We start from the raw sequence: 22,411 nt of genomic DNA, 5'->3' as shown, positions 1-22,411 counted from the left end.
TCATTTAGAGGTAAATTTTCTACTTTAATTATAGTTTTATAAAATCTAAGCTCAATTTAGCTGAATAATAATGAAGTAGCATTTATATGCTGAGTATGAAGAAGGTGTTAGACCCTGCATACTTATGAATTAGCCTCTCAACCAAAATGTACAAACATATATAAATAATGTACACATATGCTTTTCAAGAATATCACAGTGCGAGAGCCTCTTCCTGTTCTTAAATATGAGCAAGATTTGTTTGCAGGTCATTGTAGACACAGAACCCCTCAGAGTTATGTTGAGGGACACATTTTTATGCACAAATTTTTACTTTATTTAGCCTGTTGGGAGGTAAGAACCTAAGGGCCCAATGAATGGCTCACCTCCTAGTTCAGAATTTGACTCTGGGATAGGAAGACTGTAATTAAAAGAAATTATTTTTTGACATTTGTCAGTGTTATTATAGTGATTTATTTTGTGTAATTACCTAAAGATTTCAAAGGCAATACATAGGGAACCCGGTTTCTGAAGCTGTGCTAGAGATTGGGCTGGCAAAAGCCAGAGTGTCATTCTCCGTCAGCAAGCTCAGGTGACATTTGCAAACATCAGAGGCAAACCCAGGCATTCTGTTTCCCATTCCCTGGTGGTTTATTGTTTCGCCCTCATGCCAGTGTCCTCACTGTCATTATCCTTCAAAGGCCCTCTGTGGCATTCGTACTAAGTTGTTTGTGGTTCTGTGGTCGGAACACATTTCTGACCAGGAAACCATAATTCTTGGAACTCTCATAAGTGTGTTTTTGGTTGTTGAGGACACACCCCTGTGTGATGGATTCTCCAAATCTGCTCACCCGGCCTGTTCCCTGAACCTCTGCTTCTCAGTGTATTGGGATGACAGCAGCAAAAACTCTGGCAATCTCTGGGTTCCTGGGGCTGGGCTTCAGTGGTGGTGGGACATCTAGGGAAGGTTCCTTCCAAAAATGATGTAACCTGGCGACCTTCAACTCATGAGATGGGGGTTGGAGGAGAGCTGAAATAAGAACTTGGGAAGTCAGGATTCATCATATTAATACATTTTCATTAGGGTTTGTGGCATAACGATCATAGGGCTAGACTACCAGCTAAGAAATCATGTTTATTTTATGAAGTCAAGATAATGAAGTGTGTTATTTTGCTTCTTACATCCCTCATTCCAAGTCTAGATGAAATTCTCCAGGGTTGTAGGAACCCTTTTCTGTGAGTGTCACTGGGAGTTCTTAATGTGTTCTTCCCCTTCCGTTGTGGTTATAGTTGGGAGTACAGCCACCGAGGGCCGAGAGTTGTTTCCGGCTGGGCAAGGTTTCATGGTGTGTGTTTTTTCTCACCAAAATAGTTCCAAGTCTCTTACATGTATTTATGTTATTTTTAGTTTCCATGAATGGTTGGAAGAAATTGCTGTTCAGCATTCAAAGATAGCTCAATGGAACAACAGACTTTCATTTCCTGAGGGAACTGTAGAGGGTGACTAAATTGTCCTCAATCTTTAAGCCAGGTTTTTACATCATTTTTCTACTTGACTAATTGATTATGACAGGTGTCACCAAGCTCTGCAGCTCAGGCTGCTCTGATGCTGAGACAGACGCAGAGTGAGCAATTTCTGTTGACGAGATAGAAAGGCTATGCATGGACATATTTCTTACTGATTGTGCTAGTATATGATGTAAGTTAATTACTAAGAACCATAAAGGTAGTCTGTATTTTCAATGGATTTTCCCTCTGCAAGCATGATCTGTGAATTGGTCATTTGAGCCAAACAGAAACTGAAATATCTGTGGTCCTAAGATATATATAAGTATAAGATATGATAAATGTCCTGTGTCCAGGACGAGTAAAGTCCCTATAATACGTACAATACTGTGTGTGTGAGTAGAGACCTAGCATTCCATTGCCATGCTCTAAGTTGTAATCATTATATCAAAAGAGGGATGTCTAGGATATTGAATTTTAAGTATACTGTATTTTCAGTTTCACAACATGATGGGAAAATTTACAGGATCCTCTCTATACTGAGTGCAAGAAGCCAGACACAAAAAGTACACACATGTGAGTTCCCATGCAAAATTCTAGAAAACTCAAGCTGAATCTGCAGTGACAGCAAGGGGATCACAGGTTTAACAGGGAATGGCACTGTGGAAACTTTTGGGGTTGATAGATAGCATTCGTTTCTTGATTATGGTTATTTTATGGCATTATACATCTGTCAGTACTCATCAAATTATGTGTATCAAATGAATGCAAGTCATTGAACAGAAATAATACCTCAATAATAATACCTCAAACTTGTTTTTAAAAAATGAGATCTATACTTCATCACTTAAATAGTATTTGGAGAATTACTATAGATTTGCCTTGTCTCTAATAATATTAAATCATTGTGCATATAAAGAAAATGTTCATATTGCTTCAGTATATTCTTATGTGAAATTGAATTGATAATATTCATGATATATGTTGAATGTTAAGGATCCAAAGGGTCATTCTGAAGACAATTGAGATTTTCTCCTCTGGGCTTCATAATTTCTACTTTCCTAGCAAGAGGAAAGCAAGAACTGATCTGGTTTTCTCCTATTTACCTACATCATAGGTTGCTGCGTTTGTTTTCTATCACTGCATAACAAATTGCCACAAACTTAGCAACATACATGATACACATTTATTACCTACTTTCCTTGGGCCAGGAGTCCAAGTCTAACTTTGTTGGGTTCTCTGCTTCAGGCTCTCGCCAAGGTACAATCCAGACATTGGTCAGGTTGAGGACTCATCGGAGGCTTAACTAGGGAATGACCCACTTCCAAGCTCACCCTAGGCCAGTGGTTGGCAAATCGCGGCTCGCCAGCCACATGCGGCTCTTTGGCCCCTTGAGTGTGGCTCTTCCACAAAATACCACAGCCTGGGTGAGTCTGTTTGAAGATGTGGCATTAGAAGAAGTTTAAGTTTAAAAAATTTGGCTCTCCAAAGAAATTTCAATCATTGTACTGTTGATATTTGGCTCTGTTGACTAATGAGTTTGCTGGCCACTGCCGTAGGCTGTTGGCAGAACGATTGTGTCCATGGAGATAGGATCGAGGTCCCATTTTCTTATTAGGCATTATGCAGGGGTCACCTGCAGGTCATAGAGGCCACTCACAGTGTCCTGCCATGTGGCCCATCCCGCATGGAGTTTCCATCAGGACAGTACAACTTCTCCAAAGCCAGAAGAAGTCCTCCTTTCAGGCTGCTGAGACAGAGCTTTCCAAACTGTTACCTAATCATGAGAGTGAATGTTCCATCACCTTTGCCAGATAATGTACAGGCACGCCTGTCTCAATAGGTCTGTCCCATTGCACTCAGAGAAAGGCAGTCCAGTCACCTTAGGTCACTCAAGTCTCCTTAGAGTGTATTCAGAGAGTTTGATAGAGGGTTCCTGAAATGAATAATTCTTTAATAACATATTTAAATACATAAATATACCTTTAAATTAATTTATAAATGTATATTTCAGGACAATTTAAGCAGCATATGATTCAGTTTTAAATAACGGGGTTAAGAGTACATTTAAAATGTGATTTAATTTATATCGCTTTTATTTTTAGATAAAATCCTCAGGCCATAGCTCTTCCAGGCATGTTCGTACAGGCTGTCTCAGACCCTGAAGGAGTTAATGTGCCTTTCTAAAATTGTCTAATTCCTTTTGCCCTCATCAGCAGATAAGACCTGTAATTTGCAAAATGAATCTACATTCTTGAAGAGCGACTGAATAAAAAAAAATTGAGTATTTTAATAATTCGCTATTCAATTATCTTATGGTTGTCCACTGCTCATAAAACAAACAAAAAAAACACAATATAAAATAACATAGATCATAATATTAGTTACAAATGTCAGCTTCCTCTTTGTGTGTGTGTTGCTGTTTTTCTTTTTATTTATTTTTTTATTTTTTAAGTGTTAATGAATTACTCCAGACTGATTTCTGACATAATTGCCAGGATTGCACAATATATCATTCTATATTTATGCCAGAAAATTAGCATCTGTGATTCATACAGCAGTAGCTTTCTTAATTTTATCATGTACTAAGTACATGATGTTTAGGTTTTCAAAATAACAGGTGTTTCTATACCTTTTAGACTGAAAAGAATTTATAATCCTGTCATTGAATTAGTGAATATTTCAAGGATGACACTAACGATATGCCTGTGGGTTTATAGCAAAATAAAACTGCAACTTTGACAAGCTCCTAAATACTGCAAATGCATCAATAATTTCAAGTTGAGAAATATGACTTTTAATAAATAAGACTGTTAGCATCCTTTTATTTAAACATATCTTTTCATGACAAGTACACACACTCAGCACTTAATATTCTTTTTCTAATACCAAAAGACAGCTACAGACGGTGTCAGTAGAGCTTGTAATATGTCTTGCACTTGCACATACATTATGGTATCATTGCAACTAAGAGCTTAGATTTGTAGACATTCTCTGCCATTTTACTGTATCGGTGACCTTAGAGGAATTTCAACGCCCCTTGTGATGCAAAATTATAATAGAACCCACTAAATGTGCATGGACTAATTTGCTTAATACCTAATATACAGGGATCATTCAAAAACCAGTAATGATACAACTTCTCCTCAAACTAAATCATTTATGGCTAGAGGCCTGTGTCTTTTTTATTTTTCCTAAACCACTACCCTGAGATTCATAACTCATGAGGCAAAAAAAAAAATATATTAGAATGCTTTCTAATTTCTGAATTTTTAATTTATATTTAATGATGCCACTTTCTTCTCAGAAGGAAGTTATTTGGACTCACTTCAGTGGGGATTTTTGTTTTCATATTTGTCTTTCAGATTAGGAAATAGGATCACAGGAAGATTAAAATGTTTGTCCAATGCAGGGCACTGCTGACATTGGAATAATGGGACTGTCACAGGACTTAATTTCTAGTTATGCTTGTTTTTCCTCTTGGACATCTCCTTTCTTTCACAAAAGCTTATGGTTGGCTTCTTATGAGCCAAGCATTCCCGAATGTGTTTTGTAAGAACTTTCAATCATTTAACAATCAAGGCAGTCTTAGGCATCAGTAATAGAAGTCCTTCACAGAGTATAGGTGAGGAAACTGAGGCCTGAGCAGTAAAGTAACTTGCATGGAAACACCTAGTATGTTGCAGAAGCAATTTGGCTCTGAAATCTATACTTAACTACTATCCTATGCTGCCTTTCTTTCTCAGATGTGACTTTTTCCCCCTCTAGATAAGAAGCACATGAAATAAGGCCCAATCACCCCACCCAGTGATCACTAGAGCTTCTACTCTGTTTAACACATAGAATCAGTTACCAAGAAAGAGTCAAATAAAGAACATGAGCTCCCAGAAGGAAGCTAGAATGGTGTCTGATACATGGAAGGTGCTTAGCAAAAGATTTTGAATGAAAAAATTATCAGGTTTATAGAGGAAGGAATGGATAAATTCATGAATTAAATATATACCTTGTTTTAAAGTAGCTTTTAGTCTAAGAAGACAGATCATAATGCAGATGAATAAAAGGTTTTATGTGTTTTTATCTCTTTCAGATTGTTCAGAGAAGCTTTTTATACATAAAACTATTCCAATCTAGGTGAAAGAGATTTGTTCAGTTTTAAAATATATATTTTTAAAAAATTATGATAAAATCTAAATTAAACAAGTGTTTTCTGCATGGCTCAGTCTTAACTGCATGGCTCAGTCTCAAACCAGATTAATTTGGTAGAAGTGAAATGAATTATTTTACAGAAATTATTTTGCTAATTCAAAGGAACTAGCATACCTTTTCCATATGGGTAGCGTTTTTATAAGAACAAACTGAGAAGCAGATGTGCTAAAAGTCATATTTATTAATTAAGAATGGAGGGGGGGGGGGTTGAAGGTTGTTGAAGGTGCCTGTGTCTTAAAAAGACCTCAATATTGAAGTACTTAAAGAAATCAATAACATGCTGAGGTTAATAGAAAGGATTTGGTAGATGGGTTTTTATTTCCTTATCATTATAAAAAATAATGGCATGTTTATATTTTAAAAACTATGGGCCATTTAATTTGCTTTAAAAAAAGAGACAGGCAGATATAGTTAAGAAGGGAAACTAATATAATCAAGAGGGGAGAATGGATTTTCATATAAAGACTAAAACGCGCTAAGGAAAAATGAGGAAGAAATATCAGTGTGTGGTGATGGAGGGCGTTGGGTTATTTTTGTTTAAATTGGAAAGTGAAGGCCTGGGAAGGGAATTTCATCGAAATGTATAAAACCAAAAGGCTATAAAATGTTGCCATTGATTTATTCAGTAAATACAAGTATCCTACAGCCCAAAGATCTACTCAAAATTTAGAAGTGGCCCAACTGTTGCTCAGTGGTTGAGAATCAACCTATGAACCAGAAGGTCACAGTTCTTTTCCTGGTCTGGGTACATGCCCAGGGTTGCAGGCTCAATCCTCAGTGGTAATTTTGCCAGAGGCAACCAACCAATGATTCTCTCATATCATTGATGTTTTTATCTCTTTGCCCCTCTCCCTTTCTCTATGAAATCAGTAAAAACATATTTTTAAAAATTTAGAATTTAGAAATGGTTGTTTTAGCATGAGTTCTAAGTATATTTCACAGCAGATAACAAATTCGGAGTGAAAAGGGAAGCTCCCTAATATGTCATTAAGAAAACATGAGATTTGTATATATCCTAAAATTTTGTAATCATTATCACGAGGGTCAGCCAAATGCTTCTATACAGCATGGTCCCTGGTGAAAGCTCCATTGGGAAAAAATGTGCCAGACTCATTGATTATTGAGTTAATATGTATATATTTTATTTAAAGTTGCTTATTATGGAGACAAATTATGATGGAAGTGCCTAGTGACTTATATTTTCTAGGTTCATTTATTTTTATTTTTATTTTTTATTTCAGAGAGAGAGGAAGAGAGAGAGAGAAAGAGGAAAGAAATATCAATGTAAGAAAAATTGATTGGCTGTCTCCCATATGGTCAGTAAGAGAATAAGATTATATAGGGGTAGGTATTGTTAACAACACCAACAACACTGGACCATGTTTCTAAGCCAATATGCATAAAGCAGAGGGCAGGTGTAGGCAAGTGTGAAGTGAAATTCAAAATTACGTATCATGACTGCTGATAATCAGAGATGAGAAAAGGTCTTAGAAGAGAAAGATGTTGAGATTGTTAACCAAAGTGGGGGTGCAGAATTGCTGGAATCATAAATCGCCATGTTATATTCTACCTTACGTGTGAGTTCATCCTAGATTTTAGTGATCCCTGACATTTTACCTAGACCAGCATAATCTATGATATGTACATTTTTAGAAATTTTATTTCAACTGCCTGGATTTTATGAATTCTTCTGGTTATTCAGCCATTTCTTCTGAGTCATTGGTGTATACATTTTCCCTTCAGTAAATTTTACTCTGCTTTCTTGACTCCCCTCAGCAAGGTGTTCTACTCATTACTTTTTCCTCCTCTCCATAGGTAAGCATTTACAAAAAGTGAAGTTTCCCACCCATCATTTTTTAATTTTATTCTTACCATGTTTGGTGGTATTTCTGGTCTTTCTCAGATGTCCAACTCCTTATCCCAGGGACTCTCCCCATGTTTCAAACAACTTTGGTGATTATCCAGGTTCATGCTGTCTTGGAACTCATCATGCCAACCTCAGCAAAACTGTCTTTCCAAACTGTCACCTTTCATGTTACTAGCTATTAGTTGCCATGAAAGTTGAAAAATAGAATGAAACAAGAATCTAGTTGGAATCAAATGCATTACTCTCTGTGATAAAATACAAAACTAGACTGGCAGCAGATGATGCAGAAGCATCAGCATGAATCATAAATGTCCTGGATGGGATGACACTTCCCAGATAGATGGTTGCATTCTGAATGCTTTATCTCTCAGGTCTGTGTTTGGAAGTCAGGGTGGTGCACACCATTTCAACCTCCACAATTAATCTTTTCACACTCGCTGAGAGATGGTAGCTGTGACCACATCAAGAATCCTAAACCATGATGTTTCTTTTTTCTGATTCTCCACTCAGAATGAAATGGCTCACTACTAATAGATATGCAACCCCTTATCACTTGTCATCAAGAAGTCCACACTCAGCTTTTTAAAAAATATATCTTTATTGATTTCAGAGAGGAAGAGAGAGGGTTGGAGAGTTAGAAACATTGATGAGAGAGAAACATCAATCAGCTGCCTCCTGCACACTCCCTACTGGGGATGTGCCTGCAACCAAGGTATATGCCTTTGACTGGAATCAAACCTGGGACCCTTCAGTCCACAGGCTGATGCTCTATCCACTGAGCGAAAACAGCCAGGACACACACTCAGCTTTTTAAAAAACACCAGAACTAAGAGCAATAGGGTTGGCTTATCAACTATAATTATTACAACAGCTCCTTCTCCCTTTTCTAAATATACTACTTTTGTTTTGGAATAAGTTTGGATTTACAGAAAATTTGTAAAGATATGACAGAGCTCCCATATACTAGTTTCCTCAACTGTTAACATCTCCCATTAGCATTGTGCATTTGTCAAAACTAAAAAACCAACATTGGTACATTACTGTGAACTAGAATCGAGACTTCATTTGGATTTCACCAGTTTTTCCATTAATATTATTTTTCTGTCTCAGGATTTGGTGCTGTGTGCCAACTGATTTAGTTGTCATGTAATAACAGTCTCCTTGTTCTGTGACGATTTTTGCCTTTCCTTGTTTTTCTGAGTCTTGACTGTCTTAAAGAGTATTGGCCAGTTTTCTTGTAGACTGTCTCCCAATCTGTATTTGTCTGAACCTAGTTTTAAGACTTAGATTCGGGTTCTGAGTTTGGGGAAAGAATAACATAAAGGTTAGGTGCCGTTCTTGTCGCATAGTATCACTTGTGATTGCCACATATCGTTGGGGATGATAACCCTCACCACTTGAGTAAGTGGTGAAAGTCTGCCAGGGTTTTACCATGAAATTACTATTTTTCCTTTCCAAACATTTTGTTAGGAAATAACTTACTAAATCTAGCCTCCTGATTGCCTCCTGAATTCTCTTCTTAATGGCTGTAATAAGCTGTATGACTAAGAACTAGCATTGTTATATCACCTTCTCTGTTAATTCTCTAATACTTGTCTAGATAGCTGCAGCAGGAATATCTCCATGTGCTGCTGCCTGTGTGGGAGGACCTCCTCCTTTGAGAGCACAGGTTGATCACTCAGAGAGAAGTCAACAATAAAGCTTGCACAGTCCCAGCTTTCCCATTCCTTATCTGTGCCCAACAGAATTAGACCCCCAAAGAGGTTATTTATTTACTTAATTCTCATCTGAGGATATATCTATTGGTTTGTGAGTGAGGGGAAGAGGAAGAAGGTGAAAGACAAACATCAGCATAAGAGAGAAACATCAATAAGTAGTTTTCTTTCATGATGAGGAATTGAACCCACAACATTTTTGGTATGCGGGATGACCGACTGTCCAAACAACTGAGCCACCCCACCAGGGCTAGAAGAGGTAATTTAAATGTTTGGATTGTGACATAGCTGGGTGGCACAGAGAGCAGAAATTGTCTCTAATTCATCTTGGTTTTCTGTTCGTTTATTTTTTAGTCATCCTAAGGTGAATTTATTTAAATATCATATTTTGGTCTCTTCTCAGACACAGCTGTAGACAGAAAAAATCTAGAGGCCAGAACTAGTCAACTTCCATAACCATATCTTCATGTTTATTACAAAATAGCTAAAGAATCCCAAACTACATATTAGGAATTTTAAAATGTTTCTGTATATGTGGCATGGAGCTCTGATCTCTGTACAGGTAATTTTTCCTCTTGTCAAAATATTTACTTGTGAATATAGGACATCATGTACTCTTTGCTTCACACAACCAAAGGGGTGAGAATATTAGCTTCCTTTCATTTGCAGGGTAACAAATTTTTTTACATTCTCAAAGGGAAAGGCCCCAATATTTTGTATTTTTATGTTAACATTCATTAGAGTAAAGTAATGCTTTTTGATGTAATTAAGAATTACTCTAAAAGAGGAGATAACAATAGGAATTTTCAAATATATCAAAAATAAAATTGCATATACTGAAACTGCTTTCCCATGTTTTATAACTCTGCCTTTCTATCTTATTTTCTTGGTTAGTTTAATTGATTTGTGACATCTGTTTCCATATTAGAAAAGTTCATCCTTTGCAGTATTATGAAAAATATTGTTTCAGCTTGTCATTTATGTTTCAAACTCATTTATCAAGCTTTTCCATTCGGAAATTATAGCTTAAATGCAGTCATGTTTTAAATATTTCTCTTCCTTATGTTATTTTTGTCAGATTCTAAGAACTTGCACCCTTTTCAATAGCTTAATTAGTATGTTGCCTTCTGTTTTTCTTGAATAGTTTTCAGGTTTTTCTTTTTGACTTTTTAACATTTATTTCTGTGCACTGTATTCTGGGCTAAGTTTTTTCTGACCTTCTTTACTATAGTGCAGAGGAATGTTAGGCATCTCCCCAGGTGTCACACAGAGAGTACCTGTCAGAGCCCAGCTTGGGCTCAGGAAGCCATAGAACTCTCCAGGGGCGTCAGAGCTGCCTCTTGCTTGCAGAGATTTGTAGATATTTCAGTGTGAATTTTCATCTTAACATCACTGAGGCTTCCTATGCAAGGACAATCTATATTTTGCTTGAATAGAAATTAATGTTAATGCTTGAATTGAATGCTAAGTGGCACTAGCCTCTGACTTGCCCATTTTAATAAATTTCAGCATTTCATGGGTACCATCTGCTATATTTTGTATCTTGGTGGTCAGGTAGAAGAAGAGGAATGTTCATACAACGTTTTGAAAGTGGAAAAAGTATGGAGAAAGTGGGCATGTACAATAAGGTCATATAATCAGTAGTGAACCTGGCATAGAACTCTGTTTTAACCTCCTAATTCCAAACTGCTCTGTACCATATTATGTTTAAATCCAGCCATTACTCCTGGACTGAGTGCCGAGGCTGCCATTGGGTTCCAAACTCTGTCTAAAATTTGGATGAATCACTTTTAGATAGGGGGGAGGGCAAGTAAAAAAAGAAGAGAAAAAAGAGACAGAGATGGAAGATATTGTTGCTTACTAACATAATAGAACCTGAGTAGTAGTGAGCTTAGAGATCTGACCTGTCTACATCCTGAAAGATATTTGCCCAACTACTAACTAAAAGAGAATATAGATCATCTCATAATCCTTTTCTCTTTATTTCATAAAAAATGCCATCCTCCTTAGCTGGTTTGGCTCAGTGGATAGAACTTTGGCCTGTAGACTGAAGGGTCCTGAGTTCAATTCTGGTCAAGGGCACATGCCTGGGTTGCTGGCTTGATCCCCAGTGGGGGGTGTGCAGGAGGTAGCCAATCAATGATTCTCTCTCATCAATGATGTTTCTATCTCTCTTCCTCCTCCTTCCTCTCTGAAATCAATAAAAATATATATTAAAAAATTCTATCCATTATACCTTTTTGTTTAAAAAATGTGTTTATTGATTTTAAAGATAGAGAAAGGGAGAGGGAGATAGAGAAACATCAATGTGAGAGACACACTGATTGGTTTTATCCCATATGCACCCTGACTATGGATTGAACTGGCAACGTGGACATGGGCCCTGACCTGGAATTGAACTGGCGACCTCTCAATACCTGGGGCAATGCTTAAGCAACTGAGTCACACTGGCAAGGGCCATCATACCTCTTTCTTGATCAGGGTGAACATGTGAATACAGGAAAAACGTATTTTTTGCTTTGCTATAATTGCAACCAGAAATCAAACTTAAAATAGATATATGTCAGAATTTCTCATGCGCTATGATACATTTTGAATTATTCCATAAATGTATCAACTGTAATTCAAATTTAGATGGGTCATCAGTTAAATCAACACATTAATGATTTTTTTACATATTCAAACAAGACTTTAAAAAAATTCTTTCTGTAGGAATTACTATAATTCTATTTAGAGTGACCAAGGAGAATACTGGCATTGTATGCACGGCCACAGTTTACGATTATATAATGTCTCTGTTACCAGTCAGTCATCTCTGATAGTTATTTTGTTTACCTGTTTAATGGATTTGAAGTGTGAGTGCTAGGTTCAGGCCAATAAGCCTCTTTTATAATTTACAGCTTCACTGTCATTTCCTTCCCTGCAGTATATTAAAGAAATTTAAAAATAAAATAAAAAGAAAGAAAAAGCCATGAACTTGCATGGTTTCAAACTGTCCATGTTCACCACCTTACTTCCCACAAAGGATGGACTTATTCTCTCTCTCTCTCTATCTATCTTTCTCTCTCTCTATCTATCTTTCTCTCTTCTCTCTTTCCTCCCTCCCTCGCTCCCTCCCTCTCCATCTCCCTGCTGTCTCTCCTCAGGGTTTATGGACCTAGAAGGACAGAGCTAAAAGGAAACAAGGATCTAAGGCAGCATCCTTCACACATACTCCCACTATAGCCCCCTGGTGCCTTGCAGAGGCTGCTAGCAGCAATAGGTTCTATTTATAAAACGTAATTGGAACAAGTAATAACTTACCTTAGCTTTATGTGCTCTTATATTGTTTTTTATTTTTATTTTTCTTTAATTTGTTTTGGCTATAAAATTCAAGGGCAAATAGCTAGAAATTAGAGCCACCTGTGCCGCACACAGACGCTTCATAAACTGCCATGCCCTGCGGCTGCACTCCTGGCCTGAGGTGCTTCTTCACGCATCCGCACTCTTCCTGGCCATCAGAAACACGGTGCCTGGTGCACCTGTCATCCTGAGACTCTCATTCTCAGGAACATTTCATTGGAACAAACGTTGGAACTAGCATTCCCACAGACTGGAACCTTAAATAAGTAGATTTAAATTTTATATTAAATCTCAGGGACAGCATTAGAAGTTCACCATTAGGAGAACCCACTGAGCCATCAATGTGATTGGAACTTTATTTTGTCACTTGGAATCCTGAAACAGTAAAAGTGGCTCTTAAAAGGGGCAACACTACTAAAGATGGGAGCTTAAACCAGTGGTTGGCAAACTGCAGTTCGAGAGGCACATGCGGCTCTTTGGCCACTTGAGTGTGGCTCTTCCACAAGATACCACAGCCTGGGCGAGTCTATTTTGAAGAAGTGGCTTTAGAAGTTTAAGTTTAAAAATGTGGCTCTCAAAACAAATTTCAATCCTTGTATTGTTGATATCTGGCTCTGTTGACTAATGAATTTGCTGACCACTGGCTTAAACATTTAGTTCTTTTTTTTACTTAATTTATATTCTCTTTAACATACCTTTATTGAGTTCCTTGCTGGAAAAATTCAGATACTTAACAAAACAACAATAAGATTCCCTAGCCCTGATTTAGTTATCTTTTTCTTAACAACACAGCTTGTCGGTTATTTGACTTTGGTGGTTGTCTTACTACCAAAGAGCAAAGCATGGCTTCTTAAAGCCTGCCTCTTGATCCGAATCAGCAATGCGTGTGTTCTTCACATGTTCTTCATGGGCCACAGAAGAGGCTTGTGTGGCAGCTGGGACAAAGCACCATATGGCTGGGATGAGGTGAAGGATGATAAAGGCACATGAGGGATGGGAGGAGAGATGTCACAGCTTGTCAGCCATTCTCCCTAGAGGAAACTCTGGTGACAAGAGAATGATTGAAATGGCACATCTGGGGTCCCTGGGCATGGAGGATAGATAAACAATGACTAAGAACTCAAAGGCATAAACTCCAGGGAAAGGAGGGAAACAAGGGGTCCTGGAGGTTGGGGAGAAGTAGAGTCATTGTGCAGTTGGTGAAAGACACCAGGAAAAGACACTGATGGGAGAGGTGATGAAAGGTGGCCTTCCGAAGTCTTGGAATAGTGACAGGCGGTAAGGGCACAATGATGAGGGAGAAAGTACAGAGAAGGAAAAGAAGCCTGAAATGAAGTATATTCTTGTAGGAGCAGGCCTTTGGGATGACAAAAAGGGCACACAAAGGATGATGTTTTCTCTGCCAGCTGGTAAAGGAAATTGGAGAGATATGAAAGTGACCAAGTCCTGTCCTTTTATAGAGGAAGCACCCTTGTCCCCAACTTACCTCACCTATCGATTTAGCCCAAATTCTTCCCAAAGCCTTGCCAGGAGGGTCTATGGGTTTCCAGCCAGCATCGTCACACTGGCCCAGCAAAGGCGGACTTCCTACTCTCTGGATCTAAAAACAGACAAATAGTAACAGCCATTTATCGAATACAACTCATATGCTAGTTACTGTGGGGAGCCTTACGATCTATTTCTCCTCATCACTTAACCATGCATGTTAAATATTTTGAATCAATTTTGAATCAATTTTTAGCTCAAATAAGCTAACTAACGTCCCAATTCACATAGTCGTAGAGTATTAGAGAATGGATCTACCATCCCCTCTGTTTAATGACAGTTTTCTAGACAAATCCATCTGTGTTTACGTAAATGAGGGACTAACCACCTTCCCAAGCTGCCTGTGGTCTTTGTTCCATCTTGGATGAGTTCTTTAAGAGGTATTTTCCTAAATGAAGTGAAAATAAAGAAATGAGGTATTACCTCACACCTATCAGAGTGGCTGTCATCAACAAATGACAAGTGCTGGCGAGGACGTGGAGCAAAGGGAACCCTAGTACACTGCTGATGGGAATGTAGACTGGTGCAGCCATTATGGAGAACAGTATGGAGTTTCCTCAGAAAGTTAAATATGACAATGTCATTTGACCCAATTATCCCACTTCTAGAAATATATCCTAAGAATCCTGAAAAACCAATCAGAAAGAATATATGAAACCCTATGTTCATAGCAGTGCAATTTACAATAGCAAAGATCTGGAAACAGCCAAGTGCCCATCAACAGATGAGTGGATAAAAAAGCTGTGGTATATTTACACAACAGAATACTATGCAGCTGTAAAAGAAGAAGGATCCCTTACCCTTTGAGACAGCGTGAATGGACCTGGAGAGTAGTATGCTAGGTGAAATAAGCCAGTCAGAGAAAGAGAAATATCACATGGTCTTACTCATATGTGGAATCTAATGAACAAAATAAACTGATGAACAAAATGGATCTAGAGATACAAAAACATGGAACAGACTGTGGAATCTTAGAGGGAAGGAAGGGGTGGATGAGGAGACATTAACTGGGGAACTTATATGCATAGCCATGGACATAGACAAAAGTGTGTGAAGGCCTGGGAGGGGCGGTGCAGGGTGGACGGGGTCAATGGGGCAAATGGGGGACATCTGTAAGACTTTCAACAATAAAGATAAACTTTTTAAAAAAATCATTAAAAGCACACAATGTATGCGCTCATATACATATAATGTACAGATTTGAATATAAAATCATTCATTCACACACATGTTGGTTGACCAGTTTACCCAATATTTGTCTTCTCATTTTGTCTCTTGCAAAGACTTCATACTCTGAGAGATGCAGGTACCTCTGCTGATAGGATAATACAGTCCAGAATTTGTTTTTCGCCTTGTCTCTGTGTGTGGCCATAGGTAACCTTTCCCAGCATGCAGCCTGGGCCTGGCAATTCTCCTTGATGCATGGTCCTGGGATAAGAATCAGACTTCTGATATCAGAGCCCCAGGTTTTCCTCCTGGAGGCAAATCCCAGTCCCAGCCAGTGCTTCAGGTTTTTCTTTCTTAAAATCTTCTCAATGGAAACATTTCTTGTCTGGGGAATTATTCCTACCCAAACACAGCTTCTCCTTCCGTGTATTGTTGGATTTCCAGAACATTTTCTTCTCTCCATTTGATCCTAAATTAAATATTCACAACCCATACCTACATTCCCCTGGAACCTTCTTCTGAGCTTAGTTTTGGAATGTACATGTAATTTATTAGAGTTATAATGATTAGCATAACCAGCTTGCAATAATAGCCCTGGTTCCTCCCCAGACATGTTCTCAAGTACCCAATTTTGAGGGTTCTGGCAGAGAATTTTCTAGTCAAAGTCTAATCATTATAATTTCACAGATTTGCAAAGCCTTTCATTTTGCTAACACTGCCAGGATGTATTGGATGCCCAGGGTGTTTCTAAACACATTGTGCTAGGTTTGGGGATTAAAGTAGTGAACGGTTTAGACTTGAGTCCTCCTCTTACAGAGCATATAATTTGGCAAAGGGCACCCAAAAGTAACTGGGCCATTACAGTGCAGGTTCATAAGTATTCTGAGAGGACACTTATCCTGGTCCTAAAAAAGCCCATGATGGAGGCACCTAAGCCAGTGGAGGGATCAGTGAGTGACAGCTAAACTGAAATCTGAAGGACAGGGCAGCAGGGCAGAGGGAGGGAGGTATTCCAGCTGAGGTTGCAGCACACGGAAGGAGCAGAGAAGAAAGAATGAGGTCACCATGGAACTGGACAAGTTCAGTGTGGAGAGCTGAGAGCCAGCAAGGAGAGCCTTTGGAAGCCCTCAAGCCTGGCTCTCTACCTCCAGTCAACTGGGCAAGTAGAGCTGGAATGGAGGAGCAATGCTGGAGGTGAAAGGACATTGAGGGAGAGTCAGAGGCAGGGAGAATTGGGAAATGGATGAAAACAGGCCTTCCATAGTGCTTTACACACAGCAATCCCTCCATGGACATTGAACAGATTAGTGATTAGATAATAAGTTGATTTTACAAAAAAAAACATACAAGTGTCATAGTGTGAGTACTGTGATCATTTATGAAAGGATAAATAGTTTTATGGGAATAGGATAGAAATAGTTTAGTTAGAAGTGAGTTCTGGTTTCTAAACAACCACCCTACCAAAACTTGAGTGTGGAACTTGTTTGTAAGTAAGAGACTGTCTCAAGTGTTGTAATTGTCTAACAGTTTAGTTCTCTATCCTCTCAGGGCAAAAGAACATGAATTAAAAATAAATAATTCTTGCCCAGCTGTGTGGCTCAGTAGTTGAGTGTTGACCTGTGAACCAGGAGGTTAAGATTCCATTCCCAGTCAGGACACATGCCTGGATTGTGGGCTGGGTCCCCAGGAGGGGGTGTGCAGGAGGCAGCTGATGAATGGTGCTCTCTCACCATTGATGTTTCTATCTCTCTTTACCACTCCCTTCCTCTCTGAAGTCAATAAAAATATATTTAAAAATAGAAAAATAATAATTCTTACAAGCATAAAAATAGGAACATGATAGACATTTAATAAGAAGTGGTTATTCATTTTTAGATACTAATCCAGTAAATTATTTTATGTAAAGAGGAAAATTCAATGAAATATTATAACTTATTAACATCTAGTTCATATTCATTTAAAATGAAATAGTTTCAAATCACTTTTTTTAGACACAAATTTTAAATTATCTTTATTGTATAAGGTTATTAATACACTAGCTCAAAGGCCCTGATTCTCTGAATTTGAAAATAAGTGAAGTTTTATAAAAATGTGATTTTGTTATCTACAAATATAAACAGCCACACTTTGTTTTGGTAAGGTTGTAAAATTAAGTTTAAAACTATAAAAACTTTAACCAAAATTTTAATTTTTATCTACTTCTCCATTAGACCATTAAAAGCTAGAGTTTGGTGTCAAAAGAGCACAAAAAAGAAAAAAAGAAAAAGGAAAAAAATGCCAAAATCAAATAAATGTTTGCTCTTAGGACAATTAAATGTTCCTGTCACATCACTAATATTATCTAGTTATATTTTATTTTTATTAAATCTTCAAGATAATAAGGAGATTCATGGAAGAAAGCATCTAGCTGACCTGGTGGCTACACTGATAGTACTTCAGTTAACAACATGGGGAGTGACAGTGGGAAAAAGCCTATTGGTTGTTTGATATTTAATGCAAATTAAATATTTTTGTGATTTTGTGAATACATTTTATGATCTCTCATATGCCTCATAGAAGTAAAGGTCAGGCACTGTTGTTAGCACAGATATAAATTAATATTCATGTAACAACATACTAAAAATTTGTCAGAACAAAAGTCTATGGTTTCTAGACAAAATGTAGCTTCATAGAAAAATTCACCCAATAATATAATTATTACCAAGGCTATTGCAGCAACATCATACAAATGTTATTCTTAGCTTTTTGTTTCAAAACTATCTATTCTTCCCATTTATATTATTTTCAGAAATTACCTCTTACTACTGCTATGATAATTTTTTTTATAGAAGTTCTTTACAAAAAAAAAAAAAAGTCTTATGTTAGAGTGTGGCAAATTCAACTCCTCTTCTCCATGACAACAGAAGCTGTAACCATGGTAACAGTAATGGGCCAGAGAGATTAGGGCCAGAGTGAAGATTAGGCCTCCAAGAGCAAAGAAAAGGAGTCCTGATTGGTTCCTTATTGAGTGAGACCTCTGTGAAGACAAGTTACTATTGAGAGAAAGCATGGAGGATTAGTAAGAACAAAATTAATTTCCCTGTGTAAAGCAAGAGGCTATTCCTTTGTGAAAAATGAGCCCCTTCTTTTTCATAGAAGGACCGTTTAAATTGAAGTAAAGATTCCATGATTGATTCTATTCTGAGCTCTAACTGTGCGATCTGAGTGTAGACCAGCTCTGTGAGAAGGCACTCAGGGAAGCTGGGCAGGAGAGCATCTGAATTGGAGACTCCATTGCGCTCCTTCCTGGCAGTTCCTGAGTGGATGGCAAACCCAGATCACTTTTGATGTGGTATCATCCATAAGTGAGCTGCTGTGGGACAAAAAGAATTTGAAAATTTCTCTCCTGTTCTTTAAAAATTATTTTCCAACTTGAACATTTTCCAAAGGTTTTTTAAAGTCATCATTGATCACCTTTTGTGTTTAAAAAATCTTTTGTAAAAACACTCTGTAAGAACCCCCTTTTCTTTAAACTGATAATATGTACAGGCATTACATTTTGAGGAAAAGTCCAGTGATTTCACATCAATTCATTGATAAATGGGGTATTCGTTTGTAAAAGTTACAGACATACGAATGCTTAGTCAAATGGCATGAATATTTTTCATTTTAAAGAATTTCACCAAGCCGAAACCAGTTTGGCTCAGTGGTAAAGCATTGGTCTGTGGACTGAAAGGTCCCAGGTTCGATTCCAGTCAGGGGCATATAAGTTGGTTGCGGGCACATCCCCGGTAGGGGGTGTGCAAGAGGCAGCTGGTTGATGTTTCTCTCTCATCGACGTTTCTAGCTCTTTATCTCTCTCCCTTCCTCTCTGTAAAAAAATCAATAAAATATATTTTAAAAAATAAAATAAAATTAAAAAAAAAAAAAAACACGGGGGGAAAAAAAGAATTTCACCAAATTGACTTCTGAAGTCTGTACTTTCATAGGCTTCAGCTGAGAGCATAAGGTAGTGGAACTCCATGGCCAAAACTAGGTAGTAACACTCTCTAAAGTCTTGCTGCTCAGATTGTTTTATTTTTTAAATATGTTTTTATTGATTTCATAGAGGAATGGAGAGGGAGAGGGAAATAGAAACATCACTGATGATTGATCAGCTGCCTCCTGCACGCCCTGGGGATCTATGCAACTAGGGCATGTGCCCTAACCTGGAATCAAACCATGACCCTCTGGTTCATAGGTTGATGCTCAACCTCTGAGCCACACTGACTGAGGACAGACAGATCGTTTCAATAGACTTTATTCAGACAGACATTTTTAGATTTTATTTTAATTCGACATTTATTTGTTAGGTTGAACCTTATTTTAAAATAAGATTCCTCATTATGTTATAGATTTTTAGACATTCTTTTTTAATTTTATAGATATGAATCAGTACCTGGTAGATGCATATTTTGTGAATGTGTTGGGTCCATCTTACCAAAGGACAGGCACTTAAGTCAAGAGGAAAGTGGGCGTTAAGTGGGTGAGGTGGGTTTCTCAAGGGTGGGAGCTGCCTGTGCCATGGCCCTAGGAACTGCCCGTGGCTCAGCATGCACCTCCGACCCTACCCTCTCACTTTGCCACAAAGCTCGCTAAAGAGCCAGGAGTCTCCACAGAAGCTGCCGAGGATACTCTCTCTTGGGCCTGGAGAAGGGCTGACATAGGATAGATGCTCTAGAACAGTGGTCAGCAAACTATGGCTCATAAACCACATGCGGCTGTTTGGCCCCATGAGTGTGGCTCTTCCACAAATACCACGGCCTGGGCGAGTCTCTTTTGAAGAAGTGGCTTTAGAAGAAGTTTAAATTTAAAAAATTTGGCTCTCCAAAGAAATTTCAATCGTTGTACTGTTGATATCTGGCTCTGTTGACTAAAAAGTTTGCTGACCACTGGCCTAGAGTACTTGGTGAGTGAATAGAGCCAATGATCACTGCTTGCTGTGGACACCCACACGCCTTTGCCCAAAGGTGGCATTTTTGCAGTGATAGGAATGCACTAGGCTACCATGCAGGAGGGCCAACTCCCTGGGAATCATCCTCAACGAGTGGAGGAGAATAGGATGGTAGATCCATACCCCCGCCTGCTTCCTTCAGAAGTGGATCGCTCAGAGGCTTGTGGGACCCTGACTCCCAGAGTCCCCAGGGGGGCTCCCTTCAGTTTCCTACAGCGACAACTATCAGCTCTCTCCCTGCTGTCTCACTGCCCCACTCCTCGAGGGTGTCTCCTGAGATCACCTTCCAAATAAAGCGTTTACACTTAAGTCCTTTTCTAATACTCTCTCTTTGTGGAGGAAGCAAACCAAAAAAAGTGATCAACAGGAGCCAGGCCCACAAGCAGACTCAGAAGTCTGGAGTTTCTGAGGGAAAGAGTAGACCTGGAGGGTAATAAAAAGTGGAGTGGTAGGGCCAGATGTGTCCTTTACCAGCTTATTCTGGACGCTGCACAGAGAACACCCCCATGGGAGGCGAGTGGCAGGGGAAGCAGAGGAGCTGGAAGAGAGCGTGACAGTTCTGGGAGGGGAGAGTGATGGTGTGGATGTAAGTGTGACCGTGCAGATAAAGTGAGCTGCCCAGGAGTGGGTATCCCCAAAGGGGCGAATGGGAGAGAGTCGGGAATGGGAGCCACCACTGGTGTTTCGGGCTGTACAGTTGAGAGGACAGTGTAGACATGAGTGAGTTTAGCAGCCTTGGAGGGGAAGCAGGCAGTGAGCTGGAGAGAGGAATGAATTCCCTTCATGGTGCTGGTTGGCGCTGTCCATGGAGGATGCAAGTAAGGGCTTTTGTCAAGAGGGTTTCTATCACCCATGTTCTGGACAGAGGTGCTACCTATCTGGGCATCAGCCTCCCACCCACTCCTCTCCACTCTGCCACAAAAGATTGGCGATGCTCTTGCCAGTCTTCCATTTATTTCATATTCTGTGCTGATCAAGAAAGCAAGGGGAAGTTATACCCATGAAGATGTGGGCTGAGAATCTGCAGAGCCAGAAATTACTTTGAAAGCTTTCTGCAGTTCTCTAAAACCTCTCCCTTTGTAGCACTGGTATGTATTGTAAATTGATAATGTTTCTGGAACCACTGGGAAATGAGATGGCCCCTGCCCCTCAAATGGGATTTCTAGCTAACTGGTGTGCAGTTCCTGGCACTAGGCCCAAGGAGGGAGAGAATGCAAGAAAGGAGACTACCTTTCATAAGAACTGGGTACAAATGGAGCACAGAGGCCAGTTTGAAGATTAAATGTAGGCACATGGGCTCTTGTGGGGCCTGAACTCACCTTCAAAATGAAAATCACATTCCCCAAACCTGGGGACTTGAACACATAAGAAGAAAATATCTTTCCAGCAAAGGTGAATTATGAATTCACACACACACACAATCAAACACTTCTAATACAGGTTAGGAATGCCCCAAAAGTGTAAAAAACCAGTTTTGCAATTGTGAATGATTGAGTGCTTCCTATGAATAACAATTATCAGATTTTGAGAATTTTGATAGGTGCAGTTGCCTATCTTTATGTGATTTTTTTTCTTTTTTGGCATTTCCCTTGCTAGCAGGAAGTTCATGAGAACAGTTTCTACTTTTTGTTAGCTTTCATCAATTTTAATTTACTTCTTTAAGTTTTCTGTGGTCTTAGGAAATGATAGGAAAGCTCCTCAAATTATACAACAACAAAAAAGTGTAAACAGGCTCTGAGAGGAATGAGGTTCTGTTATAGCTACTTGGTTACCTGAGGCATTTATCAATATGTGCATGTCCATGGTCATGTTTCCCCATTTCATACTTCAATAGGGCATTTATTCTTATTGTCATTGATCTCATGATTACTACAAACTGGAAAAATATGAATCAAATTACAGATGCAATTAACTAACTACCTTTTCATAAACTCCAAGGACTCCTGTTATGCCTTTGGTTCCATTTACTGTCTCTTTGCTTTCCTGGTTTGTCTTCATTTCCGCAGCATCTGCATGATGTGCCATTCTGTGTTTGCTGTTGGGTCTGCTTTGCTTCCCTGCCCTTTGCCCACCTGTGGCATCAACATCTCTGACTGCCTCCTCTCCTTTCTC

General features: G+C 38.7%; 1 protein-coding gene across 1 annotated transcript in view; it reads left to right on the top strand.

Moving 5' to 3' along the window:
* The window catches only part of DCC (DCC netrin 1 receptor), an 893,480-nt gene that overhangs the window by 612,711 nt on the left and 258,358 nt on the right, over positions 1–22,411 (top strand). The window lies entirely within an intron of this gene.

Source organism: Pipistrellus hanaki (assembly GCF_964339955.1).
Source record: "Pipistrellus hanaki genome assembly, chromosome: 6".
NCBI lineage: Eukaryota > Metazoa > Chordata > Mammalia > Chiroptera > Vespertilionidae > Pipistrellus > Pipistrellus hanaki.
Note: the sequence above shows the minus strand (reverse complement) of the source record. Positions and strands in the feature narration are given on the sequence as shown.